The 14,107-nt window shown below is 41.7% G+C and overlaps 1 long non-coding RNA gene across 16 annotated transcripts in view; it reads left to right on the top strand.

The window, feature by feature from the left end:
- LOC140613094 (uncharacterized) overlaps positions 1-14,041 on the top strand; it is a 66,576-nt gene extending 52,535 nt beyond the window's left edge. For 14 of the 16 annotated variants that reach the window (XR_012014220.1, XR_012014224.1, XR_012014223.1 and 11 more), the window contains 2 exons: positions 6,346-6,452; positions 13,459-14,041. This is a non-coding gene — a long non-coding RNA (uncharacterized lncRNA). Of the gene's footprint in view, positions 1-6,345; positions 6,453-10,005; positions 10,138-13,458 lie in introns of all 16 variants that reach the window. The other 2 variants (XR_012014214.1, XR_012014212.1) reach the window with 2 other exon arrangements.
- Positions 14,042-14,107: the final 66 nt, after the last annotated feature.

Here is a 14,107-nt window from a genome sequence, read left to right as displayed (position 1 = left end):
GTTAGGCCAGACCACAGAGCTCGTCTGGGCTTGCAGAGAGGCAATAACGACAATTTGGTGTAGCTATGACCGATTTTACTTTGGTTTTCTTCAAAAGCAATGAAAAAGAGCGCCACAAAGGATATAAAGAAGGTTGAGTTTGCTAGAGTGTGGAACAGCCCCCTGTTGTCTGGCTTGATCTTACAGAGACCTTTCTAGGGTTTGAGGATCTTGCCGGCCTGCAAAGATGCTTTTTATGCCCCAAATCAGAAAAGATTTACACTACCAGACAAGGCAATGACATTACTGCACAGGAAGTTACACCTCTCAGGCCTTCTGAGTTCACAGCCTTGAAATTCCTGTTGCATTCGCCCTGAGACAAATCTCCTCCGAGCTGTGCTTATGCTTCTGGGCTGAGCTTTCCATTTATGTCCACTGGGGATGATGGCTACGACACATGCTCTATCTTCTAGGGTGGGACACAGTTCTGTGAATAACAGCACCTCACACCCATGGGAACTTAGCTGGTCACAGAAGAGAAGAGTAGCTATTGTCTTTTTGTGCTGCAAGGAAGCTTGTAATACATAGAGAGAGAAAGAAAGAGAGAGAAGAGAGGGTTCCAGGCAGTGTTTCCTTTAAAATATATAATTTTAGGGACACCTGGGTGGCTCAGTGTTTGAGTATCTGCCTTTGGCTTGGGGCGTGATCCTGGGTCCAGGGATAGAGTTCTGCATCGGGCTCCCTATAGGGAGCCTGCTTCTCCCTCTGTCTGTGTTTCTGTCTCTCTCTCTCTCTCATGAATAAATAAATCTTAAAAAAAATACAATTTTAGTGTTAATGGGAAATGACAAAATTAAAATACAGATTGCTTTATGAAGCTTAAACTAGTTTCCAACTGCTATGATGTGTTCTGAAGGAGATAGTAAGGCTCTCTCTAATGTATTCTCTTTAATTTCATTGTATCCTGGTTTCAAATACTTGAATTTGCAAGGCTGAAGGAATATAGACTGCTTTTAAAATTGTGACTTTTAGAGCTGTTTTCTTTTTCTTGTTGATAAACTTTTAAAAATACCTTTAGCCATCTAAGAAATTATCTTCTGTGCTTGGAGGATAAGGATGTGCTGACGGTTTTTCTTCTAACTCCTATCTTTTTGGAACAGGTTATAATTGTGGGTGGATTATTCTGACACTATTGCTTTGGGTGTGTGTGGTATTTTGCAACTTAAAGGTGAGAGTTTTCTCTGTTATCATTGAATATGCCTCTTTGCTAAGCATACAATGGTGGTTCTCTAGATATAAATGAGTTCTTTAAAACTCCATTGTTTCAGTTCAGTGGCTCTCAAATTTTAGCATGTATTAACATCACCTGGGAAGATTTCTAAAATGCACATATTTGGGTGTTGCTCACAGAGCTTATAATCGAATAGTCTGAGTTAGGGTCCAAGGTACTGCACTTTTTCTCCCATTGGTTCACATCCCTTTTATGTTTAAAAAATTAAAAAATAAATTTTTTAAAATTCCAATATAATTAAGTTACATGTTTCAGGTGTACAACATAGTGATTCAACAATTCTATCCATTATTCAGTGCTCACCCATAGTGCTCTTTAATCTCCATCACCTAATTCACCCCTCACCCGTTTGTTCTCTATATTTAAGAGTCTGTTTTTCAGTTTGCCTTCTTTTTTCTTTGTTTGCTTTGTTTCTTAAATTCCATATATGAGTGAAATCATATGATATTTATCTTTCTCTGACTGACTTATTTCTCAGCATTATACCCTCTGGATCCAGACAAGATTTCATTCATTTTTATGGTCAAGTAATATTATATAGCGTGTGTATGTATGTGTGTATGTATGTGTGTGTGAGTTTTAAATTTTAGCCATTCTGACAGATGTGAGGTGAAATTTCAGTGTGGTCTTGATTTGCATTTCCTTGATGATGTGATATTGAGCACCTTTTCATGTGTCTGTTGGTCATCTGTACGTCTTCTTTGGGAAAATGTCTAGTTATGTCTTCTGCACATTTTAAAAATGAGCCGTATATTTTGGATACTAACCCTTTATTGGATATGTCATCTTCTCCCATTCAGTAGGTTGTCTTTTGGTTTTGTTGATTGTTTCCTTTGCTGTGCAGAAGCTTTTAATTTTGAGGTAGTTGCAATAGTCAATTTTTGCTTTTGTTTCCCTTGCCTCAGGAGACATATCTAGAAAGACGTCATTATAGTCAATGTCAGAGAAATTACTGCCTGTGTACTTTTCTAGGATTGTTATGGGTTTAGGTCTCACATTTAGGTTCTTAATCCATTTTGAGTTTATTTTTATGTATGATGTAAGAGAGGGGTCCAGTTTCATTCTTTTGCATGTTGTCCAATTTTCCCAACATCATTTGTTGAAGAGATTGTCATTTTCCCATTGTGTATTCTTGCCTCCTTTGTCAAAGATTAATTGACCATATAATTGTGGGCTTATTTTTGGGCTCTCTATCTTGTTCTCTTGATCTGTGTCTCTTTTAGTGTCAGTACCATACTGTTTTGATTACTACAGCTTTCTCACATAGCTTGAAATCTAGGATTGTGATACCTCTAGACTTGTTCTTCTTTTTCAAAATTGTTTTGTCTATTTGGGGTCTTTTTAGGTTTCATACAAACTTGAGGATTGTTCGTTCTGGTTCTGTAAAAACTGCTATTGGTATTTTAATAGGGTTTACATTGACTTTATAGATTCCTTTGGGTAGTATGGACATTTTAACAATATTTGTACTTCCAATCCATGAGCTTGGGATATCTTTCCATTTGTTTCTATCATCTTCAATTTCTTTCATCAGTGTTTTATAGTTTTCAGAGCACAGTTTTTCCCCTCAAGGATCTGCTTTTTAAGCTGTGAACTGGGATGCCTGGGTGGCTCAGTGGTTGAGTGCCTTTGGTTCAGGTTGTGATCCTGGAGTCCTAGGATCGAGTCCCATATCAGGCTACCTGCATGAGCCTGCTTCTCCCTTTGCCTATGTCTCTGCTTCTCTGTCTCTCATGAATAAATAAATAAAATCTTAAAAAAAAAAAAAAAAAAAAGAAAGCAAGCTGTGGACTGAGAACCACATTCTGAGGGTAAATCACTGCTTTGGAACAGGTTTCTTAGCCTCAGCCGTTTTGCTATTTTAGCTGGATGAGTATTTATTGTGGGGCTATTCTCTGTATTGTAGGATGTTTAGCGGCATCCCTGGCCTCTACCCATGAGATGACAGTAGCATTCCCATTCTCCTCTCAATTATGACAACCAAAAATGTCTCTGGACATTGCCAAGTGGCCCCTAGAGTGGCGAATTTGTGAACCAGCACCTTAGAAATTTTGTTCTTCCTAATTCAGACATCTTAGCCACCCATTCTTGTGAATGATGGATTTATTTCTTAGGACTCTGTATGATAAAATAAGTCTTTTGTCATGTAGGGCTCAAACCAAGGGCCCATGACCACTTCTAGCCCCTAGGCAATTTTCATTTGACCAGAATAGATTTTTTTAAATTATTAAAATCAAAATTAGTTACTAACACATGCATTTTGGGATATACTCATTTCTGACTGTGCTTGACAATTCAGAAGATTTGATCCCATTATCCCATATTCCTATGAGGTAAGAACCAGCTGGATTCGGGGAGCAGCTGCAACAGAGATCTGGATGTGCTCTCCAGCTGCTCAAGGCCACACTTGGCAGATCTCACTTATCCACAGTCCTTGTCTGGCTCCTAGAGGCATTGGATTTTCAGTTCTTGGTTTAATGCTCCACAACTACTAGATGAAAATGGAGTGTTCCATATGGAATAATTCTGCTAGAGTTGGCAACTTTGATGCCAACTCTTGAATATATTCAAAGATTTAGTAGATTGTAAGGCAATGGACCAAATGTTTTAATCTCCTGTGATTAATATGTCTTCTCATTTTGTAATATATTTACATGGCATTTTAGGTATTTGCACTTTCTAAAGGAGAAAATTTCTAAAATGTGAATCCTAGGCACCCAGACCCTCCACCAGGTTATCACATTCCACAAATATTTGTTGTTGTTGACTAACATAGCTCTGCATTGTCTGTTAAGAATTCTTAGTTTTCTCAAGTGCTGGTTCTTGATGGGCAAAGGAAACATTTCCAGGGAACAGAAAAACAAAGGAGAAATGAGCCTGTGATGAATTCCTAACCAAATTACTCTCACCCCGTCTGAACCTATGTCATTGTGAGAATAACAATTTCATATGGGGTGACTAAAAATTGGATCTATGACCAATCTCAGAAGCAAGGTAGAGGAAAATGTCCTGGGGTGGGGCTGGATTTATGAGCATATGTCTGTACAGTCACCCAAGGCTCTATGTATAGAAGGGCCCTGCCCTTCTTTTAATGCTCCACTACTGCCTTCTTGAAATTCTCCTCCTCCTCTTCCTCCTACCCCTTCTCCTTCTCCTTCTTCTCCTTTTTAACTCACTGTAACTCTATGGTTGTAGTAAAAGACTGGACGCACCAGCAGGAACTGGTTAAATAAGTCACATAATGGAGGCAGTAAGGCTGCAAAAGGAATATAGAAGATCTCCACACTGTCCTGGGGAGAGATCACCAGGGTGGGTTGTTCTGGGAATAATGCAAGGTGAGTGTCTAAAATGGGCAAATGTTTGCCAGCTTATTATAAGAGGTTTTACTGAAGAATATCCAGATGGAAGAGACTCATTGGGCAAGGTATGAGGTATGTGGGGAGGAGCAGAGTACAGAGCTGCCAAGCTCTCCGTGGGTGCCACCCTCCCTGAACCTCCATGTGTTTGCCAACCCAAAAGCTCTCGAATTTCTTAATAATTTTTGACCAAAAGGCCCTGCAATTTCATTTTGCACTAAGCTCCACAAATTATGTAGGTAAATCTTGTCTGCAGGAGCTTTTAAGTTTATTTTATCTTATGTTATTTCATTTGATTATTGTGGGAGGTGGGAATGTTCAAAAACATCAAGTTTAGGAATTTCATTATTGTAAAGAGAAACAGTGTCCTTCTCCCTTCATGAGATTAGAATGCATTTATTCAGGAAACTAACACTCTCTCATAGCCAGCTGTGTGTGGGGGACTGCTAGGAGGCAAAGAAACACAGATGACGAAGAAGGCAGTATGGTAATGTGGAGCCAGGTGGAAATGGGTCCTAATGAATTTAGACAAACCATATAATTTCTCCAAACCTTAGTTTCTTTCTCTATAAAATGAGGATAATAGTTCTGACCTTGAGAAATTGTAAAGATTAAATGAAATTGTGTTGTGTCTCTTTCATTGATTGGCATTTAGTAAGCCCTCAATATATTCTTTGCTTGAGGGGTATCTGGGTGCCTCAGTCAATGAAGTGCTTGCCTTTGGCTCAGGTCATGGATCCTGCGATGGAGTCCTACTTTGGGGTTCCTGCTCAGCAGGGAGTCTGATTCTCCCTCTACCCCTCTATCCACCCCTCCCCATTCACACTCTCTCTGGTTCGAAGAAGTAAATAAAAACTTTAAAATATATATATATATATATAATATACCATATATATTAAATACATGTATATAAATATATATATACACACATATATTACATGACAACATACCATAGGCTGGGTGGCTTGAGCAACACAAATTTGTTTTCTCAGAGTTCTGGAGGGTTCTGTAAGCTAAAGTTCAGTGTAATGACACGACCAAGTTCTGGTGAGAGCTGTCTTCCTGATTTTCGGACAGCTGCCTTTTACCTGTGTCCTCACATGATAGAGTTCTGGTGTGTCTTCCTCTTCTCATAAGGACACCAGTTCTGTTGGAGTAGCACTCTACCCTTAGGCTTCATTTAATCTTAATTACTTCCCTAAAGGCCAAATACAGTCACATGGATGGTTAGGGCCACCCACATGCATGTGGGGGACACAATCCAGGCCATAACACCTGGTATAAGTACAACTAAAGCATAAATGAAAGTGTCTGACTCTACTGGTGGGGAGAGGTCAGAGAAGGCTTCATGGAGGAGGTGATTCCTGAAATGCATCTAAAATATTTAACCAAAAAAGTGTGTGTTCGAAACAACAAATCAAAGACCACAGAGTAGTTTATTGTAAAAAACAGTAATCTCCCCACCTCTCTCCAGCCTCAAGAGTCAATGCTGTGGAATGACTATGTCCCTCCAAATCCCATATGTTGACACCCTAATCCCCAATGTGATGGTTTCAGGAGGTGGGGCCTAAAGGGAGGTGATGAGGATGGGGCTCTCGTGATGGCATTAGTGCCCTTATAAGATGAAGAAACACAACAGAACATTTTCTCTCTCTCTCTCTCGTCACTCCCTTCCATCTCTTCCTCCCTTGCTTTCTCCTTCCCTCCCTCCACCTGCAGATACAACAAGAACATGGCCCTCTATAAACCAAGAAGAATCCGTTCTCTACATATTGGACCTTGCAGTGCCTTGGTCTCACATCTTCCACATTCCAGAACCATGAGAAGTAAGTTTCTGTTGTTTAAGCTCCCCAATGTACGAGAGTCTGTTAGAGCAGCTCAAACTGGCTGAGACAGTCAACATTTGGATGTCCAGCTTGTATATGTTTTTCCATTGGTTTCCTTTGTAACTGAAGGTAATCTACCTGTATCTGTGTTTCTTGTGTCACCAACTCTTAGCATTTTTCTATTGCTTCCCAGCTTTACTGAAATATACTGGTGCTCTCTTCTTTTCTCTGGCTTTCCTCCCTCCTGCCGTGGCCCTCTTTCTGTCAACTATCCTTCTACATTATCATGATTACCAATCTGCATTCTGTTCTGCTACCACAGTCACGCCTTCCCTGCAAGCCAGAAAAGCCGTTTTTGTGTTAGTCGCCCGTGCAAATGCTGGCCCAACTCATGTGCCTGAAATACTTTCAGTTATGTACTGGGCCAAATGACATAAACTCAGGATCAGTAGGAGGATTTCTTTTCCTCAAAGTCAAATAGATTTTCTTTTCTTACAATTTAGAAATTTCTTAAAACCATTATGCATTTGAGTTTGCTATATATTTAGATATCTTTTTCTTGTGGAGTTTTATTTTTAAGTTTCTAAATGCCTTTCTCTCTCTTTTTTCTTTCTCTCTCTCCTTAAAGCACTTATTTTGGCTGATCCTTTCCATTATACCCATCAGACCATCTGTCTTGTCAGTCCAGGCTGCTGTAACAGCACACCATAGACAGAGTGGATTAAACAACAGAAACATTTCCCACAGTTCAGGAGTCTGGAAGTCTAAGACCAAGATGCCCTTATGGTTGGGTCCTGGTGAGGACCCTGTCCCAGGTTGTGACTACAACTTCTTGTGTCTTCGCATGGTGGAGAGCATAGAGGAGGAAGCAAGCTCTTGTGACTCTCATAAGGACACCAACCCTATGACCTTATCTGCTCCTAATTACCTCCTGAAGGCTCCAGTTCCTAATACTGTCACATTGGGGAATGGGGTTTCAACATAAAAATTTTCAGGGGTACACAAACATTCAGTCCATCCACCATTTTTTTCATCAAGATCACCTTTTTAACAGATACCACGCTCCCAAAGATCTCCCTCTGTTCCAGAGAGCCCCATCCATCTACTCTTTTAAGAAGGGCTCATTTTTGGGGCACCTGGGTGGCTCAGCTGGTTGGCCTTGACTCTTGGTTTCAACTCAGATCATGATCTCAGGGTCGTGAGATTGAGCCCCGCATCAGGCTCCATGGTCAGCACAGAATCTGCTTAAGATTATCTTTCTCCCTCTCCCTTTGCTCCTCTACCCCCCCCCATGCTATCTCTCTCTTTCTCTCAAATAATAAATAAATAGATCTTCTTTTAAAAAGTAAAGAAAAAAAAAAGTGGCTTATTTTCTAGGCCAGCACAGCAGCTATCATTCTAGAACACTAGAACTTTCCTTCACTCCTGTTTTCTATGACATCTACTGTTTCCCAAACACCCTATTTTCCTCTTTCCCAGTTCCCCTCCTATGTTTCTAAAAGAGATCAAGTAGTTTCCTAACAATGATGTTAAAGTGAGATGTGAAATGCTTCGAACTATCTTAGTTTTGTCAGTACATTTGATAGTTTGGTTGGGTATAGTAGTCAAGTGTAATGGGAAGAGGGCAATTTTCAACTGGTTTTGCACAGCTTTTCTTGATCAGAGGAAAATGCTTTCTATTCATGCCACCAAAACCCCACAAAGTGTCTTAGTTGTACCCCGTCAGACAGTGATAATCCACTCATACTAATGAGTGTCCCATCAAACTGGACACTCAGTGGGTGATGACCAGCCAGGAGACCAGAAGGGCAGAGCTCCTCACCAGAGGACTTGTGTGGACAGCTCAGCACCAAATCAGTTTCTAGGCAACCAACTGGTATCTGTGATGAGAGGATCTCCCCATCCTACCAGTTCCCCTCTTAAATTTGGAGTTTTCTTCATTCCTTTGTGAGGTCGTCCTGTAATATTTTATCTAGTCTTTGGAGTGGAAAAACTAGCACTGCAGGCATGCGGATATATCTTTCCATCCCATCCTTTGTCTAAAGGCTTTTTCCTTTTAATTTTATACTCTTTGTTGCTGCTTCCAAAGTGGGTGACTCATGACAATCTGAGTAGGCCTGAGTGGAAGAAAAAAGGCCCTAGGGGTTCAAGTAAGTAAAGAGGGAAAGAAACACACAGGAAACATACAAATGAATACTTCAAGATATCATCTTTCCACAACAGGTCAAAAATTATTTTCCCTTTGACATTTAAAAGCATAGGGCAATTGCTTTCTAGCATCCACTGTTGCTAATGAGAAATCAGATGCTAGTATGGCTTGTTCTTTTGTGGCTGACTTGGTTTTACTTTCTGGGAGATTTTAAGATGTTCTCTTTATGTTTGGCGTTCTGAATTTTCATAGTAATGTGTTTAGGAGCAGATATTTAAAAATTCTTGAACTGAGCGTTTAATAGCTCCTTTCAACTTGTGGATTTGTGACCTCTTGGCTCTAAAAGATTTTCATTATTTCTGCACTCATTTTCCCTTCTTCATGGTCTCTGTTTTCTCTTGAAATTTGATTTGTTGCATGCTGGGCTTGCTGAATTAATCTTGTCTCTCTCTTTTTTTTTTAATCATGGTAAAATACATGAAACATAAAATTGCCTCCTAAATGTCAGTTTTTCTGTATCTCTGTGTCTTTTTGTTCTAAGATCTGAGAGATTTTCTTAACTTTTCCATTCTTCTATTGCATTTCTTATATCAGCAACTGTAATTTCCAGTGGTTCTTTCTGTTTTCTCCTTATTTATAATACCTTAGCCTTGGCTTATGAATAGCTAATCACTCTGAGGATTTTAATTGCTTTGTTTCCTGAATCATTTCTGTTTTTCCAATTATTTATCTTGGTGTCTCTTATTGCTGGTTTTCTTCCTACGCCTGGCAATCCTAAATTGTCTTGTCACATGTAAGAGGGAAAGACTGAGTAGCTAGTGTAGCTTTCTTCTGCTGTGTTTATATATATATATATATATATATATATATATATATATATATATATAAATATATAAAACTTGGGTAGTTCCAACAGTTCTGCTTAAAAAAGAAATAAAACTCTGGTACATCCAAATGATAAAAATCTCCCAGTCTCTGCATTTTACCTTACTTTCTGTTCCCGTCTACATAGAAGTTTAGTAATGGTTCAGAAAACACCTATTCATTAATTTCTTTTTAACCTCTGTTGTAAGTATCCTGAAGCAATCCAGTATCATTATGTTTCTAGATGACAAAGTTTGAGATTCTAGGATCTTTATGTTTTGTGACCTAGTTGGTAAATAATCCTTTTGCTTATCTGGGATGCCTCTACTTAATTTCTAGGCCTTCACTTTGGTAAATTCTGAGGCATATCACATCTTCTCTTTCTCTGGTTTACTCCACTACCTCTGTAGAGGTCCCTGGGGTCACGTCCTTGCTCAATAGCCCAGACCGGCACAGCTGTCAATACAGTGAATGGATCATGTTCATCAACCCCAAACCTTTTCAGTAGAATCTTAAGACCCTTTTGTTCTCCTCATTCAGATTGGATCTCCAATTTTCTAAAGAGGACAGCAGCCCAGGCTGGAATTCTTCATGCCTTTAGATTGCTGCAGGACCTCACCAATACCTCACAGAGAGGGCAAGGGCCACTCCAGGGTCCGCTGTCTCCCTAAGGTGAATGCTGAACACTGTATTCACACTTTCCATACAAGAAACCCTAATGGTGCCCTTGCAGTCAAGCCTAGTGGGCTCTGCTCCACAACATAAGACCCAAATGCTTAAATAAAGGGTCAAAGGATGGGGGAAGATAGAGCCTGGATCCCTCAAATAGGTTCCCATCCCTTAATGCCCCCACCCCACACAACTCTTTGGAATCTATGAATTGAGCAGCCCTGTTTGTCTATTTGTTTGCTTGTCTTTTACATCCCATTTGTTGCCCTGACCTAATCCTTCATTTTTGCGTGGTAATTGCATTCCAGGCTAATGTGTTCAGAAGAACTTGAGTCTTTATCCCCTTTTTCCCAGTAAGATACAAAGAGCAAATGGCCCCTAGGGCTTATATAAAGTGCTTCTCCCCCTTTGTTTTTGCTTACTAGAATTTACCTGAGTGTAAATAAATTATGTGCAAAATCACTTACATTCATGTAATAGATGTTCAGTCCAACAAATTAAAACAAAATTTGATAGAACAAATTGAACTTAAAAAATTCTTTACAGTGCCTCCTTAGGGGACCTATGTCCCCATCTGCACTCTCTCTGCTCTATCCTCCCCACCCCCGTGACCCCATCTGCCCCCAGCCTTTTTAGTTTAAGATGCAAGCATTCACCAGGGCGCCTGGGTGGCTCAGTCGGTTAAGCATCTGCCTCTGGATTTCAGCTCAGGTTATGATCTCAGGGTCATGAGATCAAGCTACTGTGTCTTCAAATGCAAGCTGAGTCACTTGCAAATGAGAAGAAATATGACATTGTACTCAGAAATGTTGCCCACCTATCTGGAGCTTCAGAGAGGCTGCCCCCAAGAAAAAGAAAGTAGCTGGTACAGAGTTAAACTATGACATCAACACAACAGGGTACAGAATACAGAACACTGAGGATACATTTAAAAGCCATTTAAAAGACAATTGCCTCCTCCGCCCCAACCCTGCCAGGCTGTAAGAGGATAACCTGACCGATATTAATTAGAGCTAAAAAAAAAAATTATAATGAGAAAATCAGGAGCTTGAAATATAGAAAATTGAGTCATGGGGGGACAGTTGGCAGGGTTCTTCAGAGCATTGTGTGGGGAAAAGAAATCAGCCCCTCCTATTGGCTGGGTCAGTCCTATCCTGTAGGTGGAAGCCTCAGCTCTCGTAGCCTCAATGGCATTAAGCAGTGAATTTATCTGAACAACTCTCTTTGTTCTGACTTCCTGCTCCTTAAGCAAATCTCTGATTATGATCGGACTTCCTCTATAGTTCTGCCTACGGAAATGGATCTGCTGCAAGGGCTTTTAGTATTCCATCCCATACAGTGATTTAAAAACATTTTTTTGACTATAAATGAACAAAATGGCATTTTGACCACTGTATTGTTTGGCTTCCCCTGCAGGTTGGCTGGTTATGTAATATATGTGCTCCTGCTCCTGCGAGGTATTTCTCCTTGCAAATGAGCAAGACGGCCTTCAGTTTTGGGGGGCTCTAGTGGCTGTGAGTCTGTCCCAGAGGAGATTAACATACTCCAGGAGCACTGGGGTTTCTGAGCCCTCGAGGGGGGAGGCCCGCCTGACTCTGGAATGTGAAACGTTCCCCTTGGTAAAGGACACAGCCACTGAGCCTTGTTTCCTATGCGATAAGCACATATGCTTCTAGCTGCTGTTATTTTACCATTTTTAGGCAAAGATGAAACGCTTGATTCATAATGTAAGATACAGCGCTTACCATATCTGGCCCGTGCAACATTAACATTTAGGCTCCTAGAACGAAAATGTGCCGTGGTTTCCAGCATAGCCATCCTTTTAAAAGTTCTCCACTCAGTACAAAATAAACAGTGGTTTAAAATTGCAACCTGATTAAAATCCTGGTGTAGAAGCATTGATTAGGCCCGCTAACTAGGAAGGGGAAGGGAGGGAGGCAAAGGAATCATTGCAGCCCCAAACTCAGCCCCTTCCATTCCCCTCCAAGCAAGAGGCAGGAGGAGATTTGTGCCAAGGGATGAGAAGAATTTCCATCCTGTTTGGATTACGCAGAGATGCTTTTGGAAGACTCTCACCGAGAAAACAGAGTGGTAGAAAAGCACAATTGCCTATTTGCTTCTGTTTTGGAGACACACTTACAAACCCTCAGAACCACATCCCAAGAAGGCAGGATTTCCAATCCAAAGCAAGCAGGGCCTCGGGCTTTGCAAATGGACCTGCGGGGATCCTATCTAGGGATGATGGCTGCAGTTGCCATGGCAATTGCAAGCACAACTCAGATTCACCTGCACACCCTGTCTTCTCTGCTCCTTTGTTCAGAGCAAACTACCATCACGCAGTCAATGGCACTGCTGGCAAGGCACAGGCATTTCCGTGAACCGGGTGCCACCAGTCTGGGTTCTGCGTACAGATCTTTTTGTTCTGGAATGAATCTGCAACTTCCCAAGTGCCTTGATGCTAGCATAACAAGGAGGGAGCCTTAAAAAAATACTGGTCTAAAAATGGTTGTGATCTCACCTGGGCCAAATTTTTCTGAGAAGGAATGTGAGTCTTGAATTCTCAAATCTAGTGATTCCCAAGCTGTAGGAAGCCTCGGATTCCCTAAATCCCAGGTCGGGGGGGGGGGGGGGGGGTGTGCTGGGACTAAGAGAGGGCCCGGGACTCTGAATTTTTAATAGGGACCCAAGCTGATTCAGACCCAGATGATCCCAGGACCACACTGAGAAGCCCTGTTTTGGGGATCTGAGGACACTTTCCCCTTTGCAGAGGATCAAGGTCTTAAAAAGAAGGTTGACTCTCAGGATTTCCTCCACAAGGAATCTAACTTTGCATTCAGGCTATAAGGCCTTAATCAGGTGGCAGAGTGATTTTAGGACAGGCCTGGGCTCTAGGCTTGCTCTGGGGGCTTGGTTCATTGTGACTCTGTTGCAGGGCTCCCTCAGAGTGGTGTCGGGCTCCCACTGTGACATCTGGAGAGAAGACAAGGAAACACTCTTGCAGCACCCGGCGGGTTCAGGGAACAGGCAGGAGGAGGGGTTACTTTCAAGTTCAAGGCAGAGGAATCACCTCCTGCCTTTCTCATAAGGGTCAGTGAGGGCTTCAGCTTCACTGAGGAAGGGAGAAGTAGGGGTGCCTTTGGTTTCTTGTTCCTGCTGGTGCGAAGCCCCCACACCTTGGGGACTTAGCACCCTCTTCCATCCACCAGTTTTTCCAGCCTCTAGGTTTTAGGTGTGCTAAGTTAGTCGCTCCCTGCCCCTCCCTTTTCCTTCCCTTTCTGGGTTGCTCCAGATGCTTCTTTTAACCATATTCTGTTTGTTAAATAGACACAGAATCCCCATGTCCTTGGAGAAGAGTGTGGCACATGCCAGGAAGCTCCCCGCAGAGCCGGGCACTCGAGGTGGAGAGGAGGCCCACACAGCGGCTCAAGTGGAGATTCAGAACCTTCTGAGAAAAGCTTTGCAGGAGGCTGTTCACCTGCCCCAACCCCACAGGCCTCTGGCTCGGAAGGGACTTGTGCGGCGGCATGCTCGCACGCATGCACCGAAGCGCTGCAGGTGGCACTTAGGCTTTTATTTAAATGCGGTTTCTCTTTGAAGGAGAACAAAGTCAATCTGAAATAAAGTCCTATTTTTGGAAAGAAGTAAGTAATGCACTAGATGTTCGGAATGTGAAAACTTCTTCCCAAGGCCTCCTCACCTTCATCCCAGCAGGTGTCTCAGGAGGGGTCCAAACCACACAGAGGAGCTGGGCCCCTTGGCTGCTGACACGTTGTGGCTTTTCCAGTTTTCACCAAATGGGAAGAAAAGGACAAGTTTCCAGTGTGATAGAAAATGAAAAATAAGTTTATGTATAGACAATTGTTGACCATCGATTTGTCCTTTTTAAAATAAATCTCTGCTAACTGTTGTAAGCTAGCACCTCCCTGGTGCCAACTGCGGGGCGGGATTTATCCACAAGACACAGTTCGGGTCT

The sequence above is a fragment of the Canis lupus genome, chromosome 21 (assembly GCF_048164855.1).
Source record: "Canis lupus baileyi chromosome 21, mCanLup2.hap1, whole genome shotgun sequence".
Classification (NCBI taxonomy): Eukaryota; Metazoa; Chordata; class Mammalia; order Carnivora; family Canidae; genus Canis; species Canis lupus.
Note: the sequence above shows the minus strand (reverse complement) of the source record. Positions and strands in the feature narration are given on the sequence as shown.